At 46.1% G+C, this 22,638-nt stretch overlaps 1 protein-coding gene across 6 annotated transcripts in view; it reads left to right on the top strand.

Annotated features, from left to right (window-relative positions):
- Positions 1-22,638, top strand: part of TENM4 (teneurin transmembrane protein 4) — a 708,342-nt gene that overhangs the window by 158,105 nt on the left and 527,599 nt on the right. For all 6 annotated transcript variants that reach the window (XM_055123102.1, XM_055123103.1, XM_055123101.1 and 3 more), the window contains exon 2: positions 9,175-9,230. The gene's annotated coding sequence lies outside the window, so the exon portion shown is untranslated. The remainder of the gene's footprint in view (positions 1-9,174; positions 9,231-22,638) is intronic.

The raw sequence follows: 22,638 nt of genomic DNA, 5'->3' as shown, positions 1-22,638 counted from the left end.
TAGAAGGTCAATATTACCCAGAGACAATGAATAAAAGAATTAAATTGAAAACAGAACCTTAAGTGCCGTTAACGTTAAGAACTGGGCCCTAACAAGCAGGGGCGGGGGTGACAGATAATTCCAGAAAGGAGGCCTTGCTCAGTGCCTGTTCCAGCCCCGTGTGGCCAGGGCCCAGCCCTCCCCTGCTTTGCTCAGCCTGGAGTCCATCGTGGTGCACTGGGAAGTGGGGAGATCTGCAACCTTCCTGGAAGGTCTGAAGCCCTTGTGAGCCAGAGAGGCCATCAGCGGACCTCGACAGCCCCCAGCTTCTCCCACTGCCTCCTCCCAGCAGCCCACCCAGGTCTCCGCCTGGTTTTCTGTCCCAGTCCCTGCTTTTCAAGTTGCCTGGATGGTGCTTTTAACATCTGTGAACTTAGCTGGCTTCCCTACCCTCTGCCAGTCCAAACACCAGCACAGCTAGCCCTGCTGCCCCGTGTCCTAAATGAAACCCACTGTTAGTGACCGTGGTATACATTCTTGATAACTAAGAATTAGGAATGTTGAGTAGATGGAATCATGATTAAATAGTGAATGGTTTTAGAACATGATATCAGTGTTCGATGGTCTAGGTTAAAAGTCTTTGCTCCACTATTTATTATGTGAATCTGGAAAATTATATTAGGCTCTCAGTTAACTCAGTTCCTATCTATAAAATGAGGAAAATAATAGTCCCTTCCTCCCAGAATTGTTATGAGGATTAAATGAGTTCGGATTTGTAAAAATAGTGCAATAACGACTTGCTTATAATAAGTACTCTGTGAATTAAAGTGATAATAATGGCAAGAAAATATTTACCAACATTTCCTGCATCTGCTTTGTACAAGGCACACAAACCTGCAGGAACCCAGGCACTTTTCCAATCCTCACATATCACGTGGGAACTGAGGGCCTAGAGAGTTCAGAATGGCTGCTCCAGGGCAGGAGAGATAGTTCATCCGGAAAGAACACTTGCTTTGCTGTGACCAACCCCAGTTTTATCCCTGGGCACCACATATGGTTCCTGAGCACAAAGCCAGGAGTAATCCCTGTAATCCCTGAGCACGCAGGGAATACATCACCCTGCCCATCTCCCCACCCTCCGCCCCAGCCCCTCATATAAAGAAAACCAAACCAACCAATAAAATGGAAAAGAGAAGCTGGAGTACATGGTTTGTACATGGGAAATCTGGGTCTGAATTCAACACAAGAGAACAAGAGAATCTTGAAGCAGAAAATGGGAATGGCAATGGAAGAGGTTTTGTACAGAGTTTTCCACAGTGTGTTAGTCTTGTTTTCCTAACTTAAACCAGTCTCCTGCAGGACAGAAGTCAGTAATCCTCTCGTGATGGTAGTCTGTGCCCAACACAAGCCCCAGCCAATGCCTCACCTGCTTTTGTCCCTCTGCTTCTACACCCCCAGAGTGTTGGAGCTGACCAAATAGGTCTGACACCTTCCTTGCGATTGATCCATATCCAACCTAAGCCAAGGAAATGGTGGCTTCATGTTCTATCCTGCTCCCTAGCTTCCCCCCAAACCCTATAGGAAAGGAAGGAGGAAGAATAATCTTTCTAAATCCTATGCATTGAATGCTGATTGGTGGGCAGGGTGATTCGAGGAGGAATAGGACAGAGCTGTAGCTACATGAGAGCTGAGGCTCTGACCTACAATTCACTTTAATTTTTTTTTAATTCAGGAAAATAACCTGAGAGGAAATACTCATTAGTGTAAGTATTGATCAATAGAGGGGAAAACGTTCTTGTCAATAATACTAGCTAATGCAAATTTATTCTTAAACCAGTAGAGAAGGCAGTGAATAGATATAATTATACTCGAAATTAAGTTCATTCAAGAGAATTCATTGAATACGGGCCGAACTACTGAGCAGAGAACAGAGGAAGAAACTGTGGAAAAACACAGGACCTAGATCTTGCCTTCCAGATGCTTCTATGATGGTTATATTGTGATGGCTAAAGCCCACAACTATAATCTTTATATGGAAAGAAGTAGGAAAGAGATAGGTTGCTCCATTAAACTGGACACTGTGCCCTGGGAAAGAGGCCTGGCTTTCCACCTCATCTGCTTTCTGTATGAAGACTGCATGAACTTATTAATAAAACCTAGAAAGGGTTGCTGGGGTTCTTGGTATGGATGGGGTCTTGGGTTTTTTGTTTTCTGAAGAAAGAAATTAGTTGTGTATTTGTCAAACCTGACCTGCATGCGCGATTTTTGCTTAGCACTGGTCTACTCACTGAGTTGTGAGTAGACAATACTAAGAAGAGAGCCACAGTCCCTGCCCTCATGGGTCCCTGGAGCTGGAGCACCCTCCGACAAGCCTTGGTAGGCAGCACCACACACGCTCGACTGTGTGACCCCAAGGAAACTCCGGTAAACAGCCAGAGAAACTCATTTTTTGCTGAGGTTTGGGACTTTTCTACATTGAATTATTTAGTTCAAGAGGCCGGAAGGAGTTAAGTGTAGCCAGACAGGAGAACCGTCAGCTTCCCAGGCAGAGGGACAGGCACATCAGGACTTCAGGAAGAAGTACGACCTCCCTGAACTGCTGGCAGGAAGCTACTGCCTCAGGCCAGAGACTAGGGGCGGTGGGAATGGGGAGACCCCCTGTACACAAACATGGTTCTAGAGCAGCTCTGTAAGGAAAATACTGTAATATGAAACTTGAACTTCAAAAAGGTAAGATGCTGCCAAAAGGACCTTAGACAGAGGAGATGATTGGGTTTGCATTTTAAAAACCATCTCTTCCATCTTCTGCGTGATGAAAGAACTAAGTGGAGAGAACACAGGAAGACAGCGAGGAGGCTGGTACAGAAGGTCAAGGTGATGGTGGCTTGGCAGGAATGTGGTGCTGGAGAGGGGCAGTGAATTGAAATAAGATCTAGCTGGGAGAGGGGGCCTGGTGTTTGTGGGTTGAGATTCACAGACAGATTGAAGGGGCCAGAAAGATAGTCTAGTGTTAAGGCACTTGGCTTACATGTTGCCAACACAGATTCGATCCTCAGTACTCTAGAGGGTCCCTTTACCCCTGTCAAGAGTGATCCCTGAGCTCAGAGCCGGGACTGCAAGCCCTGAGCACCACTAGATGTGGCCTACAAACCAAACCAAAGCCAACAATCAAGGCAAAAGATAAATGCCACGCTTTTATGCTTGCAAATATTATTGTTTATTATAAAATAATTCTGGCTTCTATAGCATAGTTTTCACAGTCAATATTATTATATCCTGAAAGGCAAAAAAAAGTTTTTAAAATATTTTATCATAGCTTAGATAATGTGGCTATAATTGTGTTAACATTTATGGTGTTTAATGTACAAAATTGTTGCACCTTCACCACCACTGAAGTGCTTGAGACTCTCCACCACCAACCAATGTCACATCTTCCTTCTTCCCACCTTCTCCCTGCCATGCCCTTTGCACGGCAATCTTAGTTTTGTAGCCAAAATCCAAGGGTTTTTCATTGCTCTGTACTGCCTTATTTGTTTTATTTCTGTTTACCATAGACAGGTAAGACCACTAGGAAGGAGCAAACTCTTACCTATCACATGAGTAAAAAGCAAGACAGGGAAAGGAGAATGAACTTGCAATTCCCTAAAGAAGTACCAAGGGCCAAAAGCCTAGAACAGCCCAGCCGTCAGCTGATTGAAATAGCCAGGCCTGGGGCCTGGGAGATGGCTCGGCAACTGAAAGCATTGGCTGGCCAAGCGTGAAGCACTGAGTTCAAAGCCTGGGGTTGGCAACATGCATCCAAGAGATTGAATCTGACAGCTCTGCTGAGGAATTTCCCCAGGGACAAGGCCCAGAAGCTTAAGAAGGACTCAGGAAAAGCTCTGGGTTGGTCTAGAATCCCCAGCTTTCAGAAAGTGAAAACCAAAAATAATACGAGGGCCCATTTACTTATCACCCATGATAAAGATGAAAAACATACCAGTGGCGAACGAGAAGAGCATGAGGAATAGGTGTGCCTTTCGGCTGCTCTTGAAAATTAAAAGTTATAGTGCTTATTGAATAGTACTTTTAAAAATACTTCAAAAGGTGGTCTAAGTGTGTCATCAAATAACCTTACAAAGACATATGGGCAAATTTATTAGAGCATTTTTATTAGTTGGAAATTGTAAATAGCTCTGTATCCACCAGTAGGGGATTAATTGTGCATCTGTGTAGCCTTACAAACTTCCAAATTACATGTAGGAGTTTTAAATTCCTACATGTAATGTGAACCCATTTTGTAAAGTAACTGGATATACATACCTGCGAGCGTCTCGGTGTGAGGGTTTAGGAGGAAATCCATAAAAATCATGTTGCTTGTGGTGGGTGAGTTTTGGTTGTGTTCAGTGTATTTGGGTAGATATTCAGAAACAAAACAATTGTTTTGTTTTGTTTGTAATTGCAAAGGATAGAAGATGAAAACCATCCCTGCACTGTAACGAGATGATGTGGGTAGAGTGTTTCCTTAGGGGAAACTGAGGAAACTGAGTGAGAAAATACCAGTTCTGGACCTAGTTGATGGGAGAAAGCTCTATGGAAGATGTGTCATTGGACACACAAGGGCAATCAGGTCTGGGCTGGTTTGTCTCTGGAGTTCTGCCTTGTGGTGGGGATTCCTGGGACTCAGGCAGGAAGTCCACAGGCCGCCTGGCGGAGCCCCTTCTGCAGGCCTTTCTTCCTGTTTTCTCTTTGGTCATAAAAAATTCATGCCAATTAATTTTAAACCAGATGATAGGACCTGGGAGCTTCAAACTCTGGAAAGACACTCCACAACAGCTTCGATCCGTGTTCGGGGCTGTGGCTGCTGGTCCCTGCCCCCCTGTCCCCTCCTGGACTCTCAGCGGCTGGCAACAGTGGGATTCCTGGGTATCACATTCTCAGCCCTTTCTATTTCCGTGGTTACTATCTTGGATCTTTGAATAAGGAAGCACTTTCATTTCCCTTTGGTGAGCTTGGTTTTAGAAATTATGCAGCTGACTACCAAAATGCCCTTTGGGGAACTGAAATCCACATTGATTGGATCTTGTCCTTGTAAAGAGGAATACAACCACCACCCCCTCCTCCCACTTGGATTTTGGAAATAGAATTTAATTGCTGGCTGGATGTCCTGGCATCACAAACCAGGGTGTGTGGAGGGCTAGAGGGGACGCTAGATGCATTCAAAGAGTGCAGGGTGAGATACGGGCATTGTCTTCTTCCTTTACACTAGCCGGGTGAGATGTGGGCACTGTCTTCTTCCTTGATACTAGCAGTGCGACCTCAGGAATGTGCTCTGTGTTCTCCTCCACCAATGGGCCACTGGTATGGGTTAAGAGGATGCAGGGCCTCATTGAGCAAGCCAGGTGTGTTACAGCCTGTGGCCCTTCCCCCTCCCTAAGCAACTTCCTTGACAGACTATAAATTGTTGCTGTTTTTCCTGTTTCTGTTTGCAGTGATAGGTTTTAAGGTCTGGCTGAAACCTGGTGAAGAACTCTAGATCTGTCTTCCCATGATGTATGTAGTAGGCTGCTGGGAGGAGGAAAGTACGTGCATGAGTATTTGACATATTAAACGTCATTAATTGTGGGACTGGAGCAATAGTGCAGTGGGTGGGGCACTTACCTTATATGTGACTGACCAGGGCTTTATCCTAGGCACACCTTCCTCCCCCAAGTGCCCAGTAGTGATCCCTGAGCACAGAGCAGGAGTAAGCCCTGAGCATAGCTAGGTGTGGCAATAAATAAGTAAATAAACTAAAAATATCACTGATTGTAATGAGAATTAGAAAGAATGTGTTATGTAAACATTTACATATGTGTGTGTATATGTATGTATATACAGTAGCACTGTAGCACTGTCATCCTGTTGTTCATCAGTTTGCTCAAGCGGGCACCAGTAACATCTCCATTGTGAGACTTGTTGTTACTGTTTTTGGCATATCAAATACGCCACAACGCCATGGGGAGCTTGCCAGGCTCTGCCATGCGGGTGGGATACACTCGGTAGCTTGCCGGGCTCTCTGAGAGGGATGGAGGAATCAAACCCAGGTTGGCTGGGTGCAAGGCAAACACCCTACATGCTGTGCTATCACTCCAGTATATACAGTATATAAAACTAATAATTGTATAAATAGACTGGTTAAGGTTCAAAATTTGTTTAAATGGTTACCAGTCATATTTGCAATGAGAGACTCTGTCTTACTAGACAGGCTGCCTTTCATTGGGCCATAGAAGAGGGCACAATTGAGGAGCTGGAGAAACTGAGGGGGAAAATCCATCAGAAATTACTATGAAGAGCTGGCCTGTGGCTCAGTGATAGGGGCCAGATCTCAAATGTAAGGGGTCCTGGTTCACTCCCCCACACACCACAATATAAATGAAGAAGTTCAGCAGGCTGTGGTTTTGGGAAAAAGAGTTAAGAATAGCAGAGATAAGACGTCAATTTGGCAACAGTGATAAGTGGCACCTGCCACAACCTGGGCTGCTCCTACACCCCGAGCTGTATGTTCCTTCCTAGGGCAGCTTCACGGCTCAAGAGAGAATGTCCTGTGGAACGGAGTGATAGTATAGCGACCAGGGTACCTACCTGACACATGACCGACCCAGATTTGATTTTCAGCATCCCAAGCCTGGCAGGAATGATTCTGGCGTACAGAGCCAGGAGTAAGCCCTGAGCACGGCCAGGTGTGGCCCACAGACAAAACAAAAACAAAAACAGAGAGAGAGAGAGAGAGAGAGAGAGAGAGAGAGAGAGAGAGAGAGTGAGAGAGAGAGAGAGAGAGAGAGAGAGAGAGAGAGAGAGAGAGATGCAGTAAGGTGCATGTGGGGCACAAACATATTCATTTCCTCATTCTTTTTCTTGCTTTTTTTTAACTTTGTAAAGGATAGTTCTTTATTTTTTACTTTTTAACTTTCTAAATTTTATTTTTATCAAGTTGTTCACAAAAATTTACTACATTATTACATTCAGTATTCCAACACCAATCCCACCACCATTGCATCTTCCCACTACCATTATTTTGAATTTTCCCACCACCACCCAAACCTGCCTCCAAAGCAGGCCCTAAATAATTTATTTTATATTGCTTGTTATGAATAATCTGCTAAAAATTATCCACAGTTGTACCCTTAGAGGAAAGCATGTGAAGATTGCTGTATCTCACCCTGGAGCCATTAAGTCCTTTTATAAGAGATTGCTAACGTGTTGTTACAGATTGAGCCTGGTGTACAATTTCTTTTTTCTTTTTGATCGAGATCGGTTGCCTTCTACTTTACTTCCATCCAACGTGTTGTGTTGCTCCTGGTACATCAGTGGGGTAGATGCGATGTCACAATCATTAATGGCCATGATCCAGAGACTCACAAATAAATCTCAGAAGAGAGCAACATGCTGCAGAGATGGCTCTGGACCCCAGTGCCACTATCCACTTAAAAACTAAAGTCCTACTGTATCACCTTAGTTAAAGTTCTCACCAGTTCACTTCTTTTAAGGAGGAGGCAACTGGGGACTTCTGGGACACGTGCATCTTCCCCTCACTGGGCTCAGGAGTTCAGAATGTCCCCAAGACTTGGCCACAGCACAGGGGAAACCATGGCAAGGTGTGAGACCAAGAATGAACTGGTTTTAGAAATGATGTAGCTGGCTAACCAAATGCCCTTTGGGGAACTGAAATATGTATTGATTTGGTCAAGTTCTTGTACAGAAGAACACATACTCCCCCTCCCCTGCCCCACCAACCCCCAGACTTTGGAAATAGAATTTAACAAGATGGCACTGTGGTGGGGAGGCACTGGAGTCACTTCTCAGCAGAGGAGGCCTTAGAGCTTTGCTCTATATATTGGTAGATTCTAGGTATAGAGAAAAACACTGACAAAAAGACCCTGAAATATGAAAAGTATGTTGAGTTAGGGGCACTTTGTTGATTGCTGCAGATGTTTTAATGTGTTTTGACTTCTATAAAAAATGAAACTGGGGGCTGGAGAGATAGCACAGCGGGTAGGGCGTTTGCCTTGCATGCGGCCGACCCGGGTTCAAATCCCAGCATCCCATATGGTCCCCTGAGCACGGCCAGGGGTAATTCCTGAGTGCAGAGCCAGGAGTAACCCCTGTGCATCACCAGGTGTGACCCAAAAAGCACACACAAAAAAAAGAAACTGAAGTTATGGACCCCTCAGGTAGCTTATGTGAGTTGGGGGAGAGAGACAGCCACTTTCTTCCAATCTGCCTCTGTCACTCAGAACCCAGGGTTATCAAGTTCTTGTCTTGCCTTGCAGAAAACAATTTCAGGAGTAGACAAACAGTTAAGTAAAAAAGGATTTTATTTGGAGGTTTTTAGGAAGGGGGAGGAGAGAGAAAGTGAGAGAGAGAGAGAGTAATGCGCATAAGAGAGAGCTCAGGCTTCTCGTAGGGCAGAGAGCCCCTACACACATCCCAGCATTATATAGGAGAGTACACATCTCAAGAGGGGAGATATGGGCACCACATGTGCTCAGCCACGTGCACACAAGCAGCGCATGGGCTCAGGCAGCCTGTGTGCGCTTCCTTTGCTCAAGGTGGCTTTTCCAGGGTTTTTCTAACCTGCTCCCATGTGGGGCTTCTACCTAGGTAAAAGTCTGTTGCTAGGGAGGTTGCCAAGGTGGGTGGAGTTGGGAGTGGTCCATGGTCTTCTTTGAAATTCCTTTCCTGGCCTTCTGTCAGAGGGGGAGGGGTCCAGCCTTCTCTGGGTCTGTTGCTTGGAGCCAGGGGAAAGTCTGATCAGGCCTTAGTTCCTTTTTCTGCAAAGTTGGCGGTTTGCTACTTTAGTCAGGGTTATTGATATTGTTATTTCCCAGAAAATTTATTGCCTTTGCCTCGGGGTGGGGGCGGGGGGCTTCCCTATCTACATCAAAACCAAGTGTCTAAGTGGCTGGGAAGCTGGATTTTCTACTACTTGACACGTTATGGACAACCTACTTGACACATAATGATTAGTGGATTAGTGATCACAGTTGAAATCTGACCTCACTTTTGAAATAGTTCCCTTTCATTCCTTCACATTAGCACTTTCCTTTGGTTTGGGGGGTCATCAGCAGTTGGTAATTGTATGATGCATTGGGTTATTTTGATCATGAAGCCTGTGATGCATTTTAGTCCAGTGGTCTCCAGGGATTAATTGTAGTTTTTTTTCTTGTTTTACAGATGGGAAAACTGAGATCCAGAGAGGGTTAGCAGTCTCCTGGACACTTGGTCAGTGGGTAAGTGAAAATGCAGATCATGAGCCTGAAACCAATTCCACATCCTGTCTCCATAAGCAAATACATCTCTGCGGGTCCTTCCCTAATTCTTGCAACTTTGAATTTGTGCTGTTCAGGATGGGAAATATGATGAGTTGCTCTGAGACATTTGGCATTACCGGCACCTATGATTTCTATTGACATTATCAAGTGGAAATGTTTAGCTGGTGAGTTTGTGACTATCTCTTAGACTCTTAGGCCTGGCTGGGCAATGTTGGAGCACTTCCTGGGCTTGGTGAGCTCATGAAAACTCACACCACACACTTTGGCTCTTGGGATGCTCACTGAGCTTCCAACAGACCCAATTGTAAGGTGGGTCTGGGCAAGGACCCATGGACCAAGCACTCAAAGAATCTGGAGTCTAGTTTCCTAGTGAGCGGCTCTGTGACCTTGAACAATCCATGTAGCTCATGGACTCCCTCAGATCTCACTCATTCTTTCAGATTGCCCCCTCCCACCTTGAGCACTTGGTACCAGGCTCTGGGTATATCCAGATCTGTAGAACACAGGCTTTGCCCTTGATGCCCGCGGCATCATGAACTTCTCTGTGTCCTCAGTACTGCCTTATTGTAAGAATGCCTAGCCTCTGTTGTGGAGCTCACAGTTTGTAGGGCATTTTGTGATCTTCTCCCACACTCTGTAGATGGGAAGAAGTTGTTATTGTGGTTTTGCTGAGAAGAAAATAATGGCCAGAGAGTTAGCCAAGGTCAAACGCCCGGGAAGAAAGGAGGAAAGCTTAAAGCAGAGATTTACAAATGCCAACAGTGTCCTGTCTGATAACAGCAGAACGCTGTCTGTGATGCTCCAGCACTTGCCAGGCTGCTTGTGCACAGCCGGAGCCCCTCTGCGGTGGAGACGGAGCCGGGGAGAGCAGCTCCAGGCTGCAGCCTGCTCCAGAAGGACCATTCTCTGCAAGGAGCACTGTCTCCGTGTTTAGTGGATTATTCTAGAAAGCATTGCCCTCCCTGCCTGCTCTGGGCTCTGGATAAGCTAAGGACCAGAGGAAACCATGCCCCAGGCCCAGCCCCACAAGGTGGCTGAGAGTCAGCAGATCAGAGAAGAACTGCCAAGGGCTGGGGTACAGCCCCCCCACTTCTTGTAAGGCAGCCCCCCAAAGGCTGTTACTTTTCACCACAGCTCAGTGATCTTGGTAGCTGCTGCCTTTGCGGAGTTGCCTGGCCTCAGGCAAGACGGGGAGACTGAAGCTGATCAGAGTCTCGGGGCTCACTCTTTGTTTGTGTACTGGCTGGGCCACTTTCTGAGCTGGAGGCTTTGGGGCTCCTTCAAAGTCTGGAATTTCAAAGGGCGCATGTGTCACCTCTGGGCCTGGGCCTGGTTTTTCTGCCTGATGGTAAGTCGATGTTGTTGAATTGCAGCCAGCCTACAAGTGAGCACTGCTGCCTGTCCGGCTCGCTGCGGGGGATGGTCTGGGGTGGTCTGACCGAGCAGGGATGGGGCTTAGGAGCACTGGCTGTGTGGAGATGGATTCTTTAGCAGGCAAGTCATAGAAGGGAAAAAAAAGAAAACACTTTCGGGTGTCATTTTTCAAGGGACCCAGAAATGGGCTTTTAATCCGCATCATTAAGCTCTTTGATTACATGGAGAATCCGGGCCATTCTCTCCTCCTGGCTGGGATCACACCACTCTCCCCGGTGTGGCTGGTGGGGTCAAATTTAAACCTCCTGCTGCTGGTATTGATCTCCCCGAAGCCTTTTCTCCAGCATCGCGCCCTCCCCGGCCCCCCTCCCTGCTGTGCTGTGTGATCTCTCTGCTTGGGGCCCGACACACAGGCCTGGTGTCAGTACAGATGTACAAGAGCTGTGGATGCACCGGAAACCTGAACCCCGGGAGTCTCCTATTGTCCCCACCTCCAGGCTTTGCTTTGGAGATGCCCTGAGCGGAGACACCCTGGTTTCCCTCCTCTCCCTAAGGGTCGCCCACTGCCTGGCAGGGGCTGGGTAAGCCCCTTCCTGCTTGGGTTGCGTGTCATCTGGCTGGACCCAGGAGGGGAAGCGCTCGTGAAAGGCCGGGTTAGCATCCTTCCCTCCTGCTAAGGACGCTGGTTCCCAGAGCGATCATCTTTCCCGAGCCAGGCGAGGTGCCCGTAACTGGATGCTTCTGCAGGCTTAGCCAGGGGCTTATCAGGCAGCGCTACCAGAAGGTGCCTTCTCATAAACAGGTCTGAGCGCTCTGGTTCTGTTCTGCTCTGGACACTGGCGCGGCTCTGGGGCTGGGGCACTCTGCGTACAAGGTTCATGCTCAGGGTATCACAGGGGGGACCCGCACCATCCTTACTTGTGCACCCTCCCAGCCTGGACCCAGTGCATCTGACCAACAGCAGGGCCAGACAGGCAGCAGCCAGCACTCAGGACCTCCATGGAGAGTCCTAGAACTCAGGTACCTAGTAAGCCTGGCAGACCAGAGTTCGAATCCTGATCTGACCTCTATTATACCAGGCTTCTCTGTGTGTCTCTGCGCAGTCAAGATGCCTTCTCAGGTTGGGATAGCTGACATGGTTTTGCCAGCAGTTCTATCACATGATCAGCCTGGCCAGCCTGGCCCCTGTGGCCACAGCCATTGGCCCAGAACTCACTCTGAACGAGTCCAGGCACTGAACACCCCAGCCCTGCCGCACGCACCAGCTGGACACGTCACTGGACCTTGAGGCTTCTCCCAGCAGTAACCCCTGCCCCCCGACCTTCCTTGTTCACTTAAACACTCGGCGTCCTGAGATAGGCCCCTCTGCCAGCCGCATGTGCCCAGCCCTTACTGCAGCCCACACACGCAGATTTTCTCATCGAGGATGGACAGAGACTCAGTCTCAATAAACCATAGGGTCCTGCGAAGCTTCTTATCTTTAGGATTTTCTTAACCAATGTATCTTTTCTTTTCTCCGGCTCATTGTATAGAAAGAAAATGTGGTAGGTCCCTGTAGCACACAAAGAAAGTGCCAGTCTGCCCCACGGCTTGGAAACTGGCCTCACATGCTGGGGGAAAAGGCAGCTCAGATAGAGGAGGGAACACCAAGTAGAGGATGTTGGGAGGACCCACTCGGGTTGGAAGATGCGAGCTGAAAGTAGACTATAGACCGAACATGAAGGCCACTCAATACCTCTATTGCAAACCACAACACCCAAAAGGAGAGAGAACAGAAGAGAATACCCTGCCACAGAGGCAGGGTGGGGTAGTAGGGGATGGGGTGGGGGTGGTGAGAGGGATGCTGAGATCATTGGTGAAGGAGAATGGGCACTGGTGGAAGGATGGGTAAATGATCACTGTATGACTGAAATGCAAACACAGAAGTTCATAAGTTTGCAACTGTACCTCACAGTGATTCACTAATAAAAAATTTTTTAAAAAAGAAAGTGTCAACCAACTGTCCACAAAGCTGCAGGTCAGCAGTGACCCTGAGTACTTACACTTTGCAGGAATCCAAGGGTATTAGCACCCCCTTGCATTGTTCAAGGTTTTGTTTTCAGTTTTAGGGACCATATGTAGTATACAATGCATTGGGAGATACTCCCCTGTTTGATTCTTTTGTTTCTTGGGGGAGGGTGTGTATTCGGAGGTGCTGAGGGAGTAATCCTGGCTCTGTGCTCAGGGATCACTCCTGGTGGGACTTGGGGACTCATATGGGATTCTGGGGATTGAACCCAGGTCAGCAGCATGCAGGGCAAATACCTAAGCCACTGTATTGTCTCTCGGGCCCCTTTCCATTTAGTTGTTAGGACCTGCTCTGGGAAGTGCTGTGGGAGTATGTGGTGGCAGGATCTGCTCCCCAAGCCTGGACCAAAGCATTCTCACACTGACCGCTGAGCTTTCTCCCCAGGCCCGGAGCTTCCGCAGAACCAAGGCACTCAGGGAACATTGCATGGGGTTTCCTTTCCTTAATTTTTATACACTTTCCCAGGTGTGATAGGTAAATGGCAAAGAAGTCAACCACCAAATCTTCAGTATTTGGTAGAAGACTGGCACTTGAAGACAGGTGTCCAGGCTAGGAGATATGTGCACTTGACGTCCATGAAGCATGTCAGCCCGTGATGGCTACTGGAAATGACGGTCAGTTATTGCTTGGGCGCTTTGGGTTGCCCGCACTAATAAAGCACCTGCCACACTCTGCCATATTGTGTCCTGTGTTTGGGTGATTCAGGGTCCTCTCCCACTAGACATTAGATTCTACAAGGCAGAAATTCTACAAATTAGTTCCTGCTCATCTCAGGGATTTGTATTGCAAATAACTGTCTATTTGGGGTAGCCAACACAACGCATCAGGCGCATAGAAAACCTAAGGAATGGTGTTACAGTTCTCGGGCCTTTGAGAGCTTTTGATTTTATTAACCGTGACATTATTCACTCTTTCTGTTTGGGGGATCTAGAGCCCACACCTGGCAACTCTCAGGAGCTTCTCCTGGCTCTGTGATCAGGGGAGCTTGTGCAGTGCCTGTGAGCTAACCAGGCTTGGCCACATGCAAGGCCACGTGCCTCACCCTTGTACTGTTTCTCTGGCCCACTGTTAGCTCTCTCTTTAGCTGACGTTTTTTGACACATGTGTGGGGGCACAGGCATATCTCAGCCGGTGTTCTCAAGCCTCAGGCTGCTCCCTCTTCTCTTCAGGAACTACGCATACTCGATTATCTTCAGGCAGGAAGATATCTGTGTCAGGTTTTGTCTTACTAGACAGTTTGTTTACATCGTCTCACAACCTAGAGGATAACATTCACATTTGCTGGTGTGAGGGTTTTATAAGTCCTGGCCACAGTGACTTCAGCTTACCAAGGTTTTGGCACACTCTGCTCTCCATCTCTGGAGGAAACCTGAGTAGGGGCTGATTTTCCGAACTGGTGACTTTGTACTTTCCAAAATACGAAGTACTTTGTAGATGTGAACTGTCTTCAACTCTCAAGAAAAACTGATAAGATGGACATATTTTTATAAGCATCATGAGCTAAAGAAAAGGGGGGATGGGAGAATTTTGAGTAACTTTCCAAGGCCACACAGCTGGTAAGATACAGAGCTGGTGGGCGGAGACTTCCCTGTGAGGTCAGCTCCCCCTGATATCCCAGCATGCTTGCCGCCTTAGAGGTACTCCTGGAGTGCTGTTGCTCAAAGCCGCTGATCCGTGGCTGTGTGTGGACTCCTTGGAAGTGGGTGGACACTGGGAGGTCGCTGTTGTGTGTGAAAAACAGGTTTGCTGAGATGAGCAGGGAAAGGGTGTCATTCTTGGAGTATAGACTTGGTCTATAAGGCATCATCAGGCCATGTCCACACCTAAAGCACAGGTTTTAAGGAGAAGAGTGGCTTGGGGCTTCTAGGAAGATGTCTTCAACTTGTTGGGATTGTGTTGGCAGATGCATTTGTGTGCGTGGCTAGAGAGAGGACAGGTCCTGGCATGCTGTTCTCAAGGGAGGGCCTTCCCTTCTAGTATCTTCCCCCCAAGACCTTCTCTTCTAGTACCTTCTAGCGCCATCCCCCAAGACTTCCTGGCCCAGATACATGTTTCATCATGTAGCAGTGCATCTTATGTAAGCCAGAGAAATGTTGCTCAAGCCTCATTGCCTACATGGAGTTGACCCCCCCGAGACTGTCCAAGGCAGCAGAAGCATGTCCCCTCAGTGGAGCCTGGGCTCAGGCAGACTTGGGCTGCATAGAAGAGGCCTTGCTCCCTCGATTAGGGCGAAGATCTGACTCCTGACCTCTCCCCAGACTGAGTCTCTTTCCATGAACCAGGTTCTGCCCTGAATCCTGGAGCTGCAGTGTGACACCCTCGTGCCAATCTGGAGATGCTGCAGAAGGATCATCTGCTTTGGGAGACCACATACAAGTGCACCTCTGCTGGAAGTGTGCAGAATGACCATGGGATAGAGTGTTGGGGACTTCATGGCTCGGCCCACTTTTCTAGAGCCTGGTCCCGTGTGCCTTGAAAGTGGGTGACCATCTGGGTCTTCCCGTTGGTCTGGGAGGGTGCTCATGCTCTTTTTCAAGCAAGTTTCCAAACAAGCTCTCTGAGCCCTGGACTTTCGCCATCTGTCCTTTGGAGAGAGGCAGCCAGTAGCTGCTGGGCCTGCCCCTTTCTCTTCTCAGGATTCATACCTCGGGCTTCCAGGACTGATGTTCTTCATGGAATAATCTCACAGTCTGCAGACAGCCTCCCTGTGTTCCAAGATGGAATCTTTTCTGATGGGTGTTGTTTTACCCTTCTCCCGTTTGGAGTTTTGGAGCTCATGGCTTCTTTCAAGCCTTCCTTGGGGCAGAACCCAGAGACTCTGACTCTGTGTCGGCACCCCCAACACAGGTGTGTAATGCCAGTGAGCAGACTGTAAGACTGAAAAGGCCAGAAATGGGAAGGAGCCTGCTGGCTCTGAGATGTGCCCACCCTGCTTCCTCATTCATCCTCGTGTCATGTCACTGGCCGTCGAGACATGTGTCTGCCTTTCTCATTGCCCCCAGAGACAGAGCTGTAGCTTGGGGGTCAGACAGTACTGGGGTTAAGGTGCTTTCCTTGCATGCAGTTCATCTGGGTTTGATCCCGGCCACCCTATAATCCCTCGAGCCCTGATAGGAGTGATCCCTGAGCACAGAACTAGGATAAGTAAGGATAAGAACTAGTAAGCCCTGAGCACCACAGAGTGTGCACCAGAACAATAACAAAGCCAAAGCTGTGGCCTTGTGATGGTGGCAGACCTGGGAGTGGAGCTGGCCTTGGCCGCCCAGACCTGGCGACACTTTGGCAGGCGGGCATTTGCTTTCTTCCTGCCCGTGTTTGTGACTTCCAACTTCTGTTGGCTGCCTGTCCATGCCGTTCTCATCACTGACAGGGTATGCCAGCTGCCTGCTGGAATTCCTCATGACTGTTTGTTCTTTTTTCCCTGCCTTCTTACGGAAAGAGACATAATGGCCAGTAACGTTATATGAAGGCAAGCTCGGATGCTTGTGACTCTGTTTACTGCTAGCCCTCTGACTTTGGGGAAATGATTCCATCTTCTGGTCAGTGTGGTGGAATGATGACTCCCTCCCTGTATCTGGCAGAATTTTCAGTATTTCCACGCCATAGCTCTGAGGTAGACATCATTCGGTACATCACAGAGGAAGAAGGTGAGACTGAAGGACAGAGCTCGGATCTGGCAGGTGGTCTGTGGAGCCGCACGTCAAACCTCATTCCCTCTCCACCTCTATCCTGGGCCCCTTGGAGGACTCACTAAGTCCCTAGAAAAGGCTGGCTCTGAGGACACTCTGCCAATAGATCATTTCTCTTCTTTTCTTAATCTTTGTCTAAACAGAAATAGAAAAAGGGTCTTTTATTCCCTGAGTGCTATGATGTGCTGGTCACCACACTGAGTGCCTGCTATCTGTCATGATGTGTAAATGCCACCATTTTCCTTTATGTTTTGTTCTGATTGAGGGGACAACAGAAGGAGCAGCTTTGTGAGACATCCCCATCAAGGGACTGCGCCAAACCGATCTGGGACTGTAGTGGAAATTCCAGCAGTAAATTGTTAGATTGTTTCCTGGATTCTGTGGTGCTTTTCAGTGCTGACTCAAGATCTGAATGCTACCAAGTTCTGAGGGTTTTGCTAAAGTAGAAGGGATAGGAGTGGTACTCTGAGATAACACCGGTGATTTATTTGGAGAGTGGGGGTGGGAAGAAGGGCACCTAAGTTATGCTCGGTCTTACTCCTGGCTCTGTGTCAGGGATCACTCTAAGCAATGCTCTCAGACTATGTCAGAATTGAATAGGAGTCAGCTGTGTGCAAGGCAAGTGCCTTAATCCTATCCCATCTCTCCATTCTTCCAATGTTCTTTAGAAGCCCTTAAGAGCAGCAAAGACCAGCTAATTAAATCCTTGCTGTAACTATAATTATTTGATAGGGTGTCAAGGAAGGCAGATTGTAGTGTAGACATAGGTTTAGCAATTTGTTAGGAAATCATTTCACTTATATAACCTTTGGTTCAAAAGAAGATTTCAGACCTTAAAGACTTTTCATGTTGATGAATAATGCAAGATCAACAAGTAGACCACTTTGAATTTCCTTGCAAACAAGGGGAGAAGGGGGAAGACTGATGGATCATGTATGGTTCTTGCTGCCAACATTGAGTCCTTGTTGATGCATGCATAAACACAGATGACGGACTATTAGCTATGAATGGGTTAGCTTTACAGGAGGGCAAATATGTAATATCTTAGGTTGAGTGCCAGGGATCAGGTTATAGAACAGGTGTGTGTGTGTGTGTGTGTGTGTGTGTGTGTGTGTGTGTGTGTAATGCTTATTGGGCTTTCCCTACTTGTAAGGGAGTTAGGTTGGTTCAAGGAAAGTTGTGGGTGGCTTTGAATCCCAATAGAGGCATAAGCTCCTTCCATATGGAGCTCTGGATCTGGGGAGCCCTCCAGAAACCTTGCACTGAGTTGATGAGAGCTGGCTTTCACTTTCTATCAAGCTGCAATTTGGAGGCAAGGTCCCTGGGCAAAGTAGACCCCTTGGGATGAGGACTAGTCATGGAAAACAGACTGTGACCAGCAAGTGTCCCCATCTCTTGATCTGACCACCAAAAACTCCTAAAACAGATTTCCAAAAGCACGTGGTCCATGTAGATGACCTATCCAACAAACTGTGGACATCTTCCCGTGATCCTTACCAGTGGACTTCTTTTAGTTATTTATGTGTCTGTTTTCTATAGACTCTGTGATATTTAAAACAAGATCTGATCTTACTCTAACTAAAACAAGATCTGATCTTACTCTAACCCCTCTGTGTAGCAGATGCTCCATAATCATTTGAATAAATAAATGAAGGAAAGAAAATGAGCACTATGGTTATCTGCTACATATCAGCTCTGGGCAGCATAAGGCTTCATGGAAACCTCCCAGGAACCCTGCGCATGGATTTTATTCAAACTCTCATGAGAAAAATAAAACGAAGATCAGAAAGGTAAAGTCAGATACTCAAGAACACGAAAGAGAAACCAGCAGAGTAAAGCCTGACAAATTCAAGCACAGCTCCTGTTGCTCTGTTTCTATGCTAGAGTGCCGCTTCTCGTCTTCTTCAGTTTACTCTACAGACATCGTCAAACCATAACAGGAGAGTATAAATCACCTTCCAACTCACCAATTCTGCCAAGTCAGCTCTATTTTTCTACATTCCCTGTGGTCTCTTTCTTGCATAGTTTTTATAACTGTGTTATAGAGATATATTGGCATGTCCTAAAGGTCACTCTTTCAAATGGTACAATTCAGTGGGTTTTGTTATTTGTTTGCTTTTTGTTTGCTTTTTGTTTGGGGCCCATACCCTGCTATGCTCAGGGTTTATTCCTGTCTCTGTGCTCAGGGATCACTTCTGGTGGTGCCTAGGGGACCCTGTGTGGTACTGGGCATTGATCACAGGTCAGCTGTGTGCAAAGTTTCCTTACACTGTACTGCTGCTCTGGTTCAATCTTTGTATCTTCTGCGAGAAGCAGAACCAACTCTATTCATTTACACATGGATTCTCCCAACATCTTTTGTTGGAAAGAAGGGCACATAAGATTTTCTCTATTCTTTTCATACTCAAGACAGAAAATCATTTGTCTATAGTCTTTCTTCTTTTATGATTGCTTTGTGTATATTCTGTATCTTTTGAATCCATGTATGAATTTTCATGCGTAAATAAAATTTATCAGTTTGTGAACATATCAAACAAGACCATCTGGGATTTCAATAGGGCATGCATTGAATTGGTTTATCATTTTGATCCTTTGGTCATCAAAATCATCTAAGTAATATAAAGATTTCTATGAACGTGAAGTATCTTTCTGTTTATTTACTTCCTTTTTATTTTTGGTTCTTGGACCATATTTGCCATGCTCAGGGCTTACTCCTGGCTCTGTGCTCAGGGATCACTGTTGGTGGAGTTCTAGGGACTATTTGGGGTGCCATGAATCAAACCCAGGTAGGCCATGTGCAAGGCAAACACTATACATGTTGTACTATTATTTCAGCCCCCCTACTTATTTAATTGATTAATTTATTTCTGTGCAATTCTATAGTACTTAATAAGCCTGTTCTACATATATAATCAATATTTTAATTAAATTTATTCTAAACGATTGCATCCTTTCTGTTGTTATTATAATTAGAATTATTTTAGTTGCCTAAATTTCAGATTGTTCATTGCAGATGTAATGAAAACAAATAGTTTTGATCAGCAACCTTATGAACTTGTTTATTAGTTCTAGTATGGATTCTTTGGGATTTTCTACATATAAGTAGAGTAGAAACATTTTCTTTCTTTCTTTTTTCAATTTATTTAACTTTATTCATCTTTCTTGACTAATTTACTCTGGGAGACTCTCTAATAGACTGTTGAATAAAAGTGGTAACAACCATGTCTTGTTAGTAATATTAGAAACTTTAAATCTTTCATTTAAGTGTAATATGAATGATGGGCTTTATATATTTGGCCTTTATGAAGTTGAGAGTTATTATACACATAGCTTAACCTGTTTTGTCACCAAAAAGATGTTCATTTTCGTCAGATGTTTTTCTGTATCTACTGCCATGTGGTATGTACCATGATTTTGCAATGTGTCACTTACATGAGCTAATTTTGGGGTCTGGGGCAACACCTGGTGGTGCTCACGGCATACTACTGGATCTGCAATCAGGAATCACACCTGGTGGGCTTGGGGGACCATATGGGATCAAACCAGGGTTGGCCGTGTGCAAGGCAAAATGCCCTTCCCCCTATACTATTTCTCCTGCTCCATGTGGACTGTAGCACTATAGCACTGTTGTCCCACTGTTCATAGATTTGCTCCAGTGGGCACCAGTAACATCTCCATTGTGAGACTTGTTATTACTGTTTTTGGCATATCAAATACCCCATGGGTAGCTTGCCAGGCTTTGCCTTGCAGGCGAGATACTCTTGGTAGCTTGCCAGGCTCTCCGAGAGGGATGGGGGAATCTAACCACGTGGACTAGTTTATGTATATTAAGCCGATCTCTCATTCCTGGCAAAATATATTCCACTTAATCATGTTGTGAAATTGTTGGATTTCATTCAGTAATATTTTATTGATGAATTTAATATTTATAGGAGATATCAATGTTAGCTTTCATTTCCTGTGAATCATCTACTTTTGTGTGCTGTTATAAGGCTGAACAGACAGATACAATTTCATCCCCTCTTTTTTTCACCATTTTAAATATTTCAGCACAAATACCTGCATGAATGAAATAAACCGTCTTTTCTAAAAGACACAACATATTGCCCTCTTGACCTGCTGACCAGTTATACAATTATCTTCCCTAGAATCCATCCTTTTCTAGAAAATCAAAATATCCACAAGTATTGATAACTTGACTTCCCGGTGAACAAAAAGTTGAGTGGATCTTTTATAGCTACTTTTTTGTAACATAACAAAAACATAAGAAAGATTTTTTTTTCTGGCTGAAAATGCTTTGAACAGAGACATACGAGTCCAAAATCTAAATCTGAAATATCACAGTCTCAATACACTACATTGAGAGTGATTTTAGACTTGAATGTTTCTAAAGATGAGGGGATGTGAATTGTGGTCATTCACTTATTCATTCAGTCACTTCATTATTTCACTGAGTAATTAAGCATTAACGTTATCTTCTGCTGGGCCCTGTCCTGCCAAGTCAGCTTACACAGATGGGACCTGGTCTCCATTCTGTTCCTGCTCCAAAAGAGCCCTAGTCTGGTCTGTTTGAGATGCTGGAAGTTCTTGTCTTTATTTTTACTTATATATATATATATATATATATACATATATATGTATATGTATATAATTACAGTTGGGTACTATGATTTAAGTAGTGTCACTGTTTATGGCATTGATACACAGTTACTACATCAAAGTAACACTAAAGTAGCTCTGACTCTCCACCCCTGTCCTTCTGTGACCTCTTGTCTGAATCCAGAGCCACTTCCCAGCATGATGGTGGCCTGACGTGAACATCAATGGAGGCAGCACAGCTGTGGAGAGTCGAGAGGTCAGGGAGGTCAGGAAACTAGGGGCCAGGATAAGTGTGGAGGGTCTATACGATGGATGGGCTGAGAAGCTGTGGAAAAGGCCCTCCAGGTCCAAGCAGAACCAGAGTTTGGAGAGGACAGTCTACTCATGTGCAGCTTTCAGAAGAGCCAAGACAGATGGTTCCTGGGGGAACCCACGAGACTGGTCCTAAAGGGCTGTGTACACTGTGAGGGAATCTAAACTTGGTTCTGACTTCACAGAGCTGTGTACACTGTGAAGAAGTCTGAAGTTAGTTTTGGCCTTCCAGGGCCGTGTACACTGGGAGGGAGCCTAAACGTGATTCTGACCTTACAACGTGCCACGTGCACTCTGAGGGAATTTGAACTTCATTCCTGAGACCAACCTTATAGGGATGTCTATACCATGACAGGGTCAAAACTTGACTCTGACCTTACAGGGTCATGTGCACTACTATGGAATTGATTCTGGGACCATGATGTTTTTGATGATGCAGTTTTTGATGATGTTTTTGTTGTTGTGGATGCAGTGAAAAAGGGACCTTCCTTTTCCTAAGTATGAACCCAAGAGTACCAGAGAGAAAGAATCAAATCCAAGAATAAGTGACTCAGACAAGTCGAGACCTTGGAGAATGGTCCTTGATGAAATTCAGATCCCCTGAGAGCCTTGTCATCAAGAATCTTCTACCCTTAGATCTTGTGTTCCCTTCCAGAGCTCTGGGCCCTGGTTTGTCCAAGATCTGCAGATGCCAAACTAGTGAATGCTGGAACTGGCTCTCATTTCCAAGCGGAGTGTCTCGCACTGAGTCTAAGTGTGTTTAGTGGTCAGAGAGAGGCTTGGGTGATTCTCTATAGCCCAGGATGTCTGTGAAATGAAATTAGGGTTCTCTGAAAATCTTCCAAATTCTTTGCTGTGAGTTGGACAGAAGGTGAGCCCAGTGGACGGTGGCAGTGATGTCATTTGTCTTGGGACAGTCACAGATTTGGGTTCCAGTCACACCTCAACCCCTGGCTTCTTGATCCTGGATGAGCCATTTAACTGCAGAGGGCCCAAGTCCCATCCTCCCCGCCTTCCCCCCGTGAGAAAGAAATGATGAAACCTTCATTTCACCCTGTGCATATCGGAAGTGCGAGGGATGGCCTTGTGCATACGAAGATGAATGAGATAGAGCTTCTTTCCCTCCACAGCCCCGGATGCTCCCAGGGTGCTTCTCCCTCCTTCCTGTGTGCAGGGCCACAGGCCACACTTGGCATGGGGAGATACTCAAATGACTACGGAGTTGAATTTATTTCCATCTCTCAGTTCTTCTTCACTCATTCCAGTTTACCGTCGAGTTGAAAAAATAATTGGCTCTGACCTTTTAGAAATATAAGTAAATCAA

The sequence above is a fragment of the Sorex araneus genome, chromosome X, assembly GCF_027595985.1.
Source record: "Sorex araneus isolate mSorAra2 chromosome X, mSorAra2.pri, whole genome shotgun sequence".
NCBI classification, from domain to species: Eukaryota; Metazoa; Chordata; class Mammalia; order Eulipotyphla; family Soricidae; genus Sorex; species Sorex araneus.
This window is presented reverse-complemented; position numbering and strand designations above follow the sequence as displayed.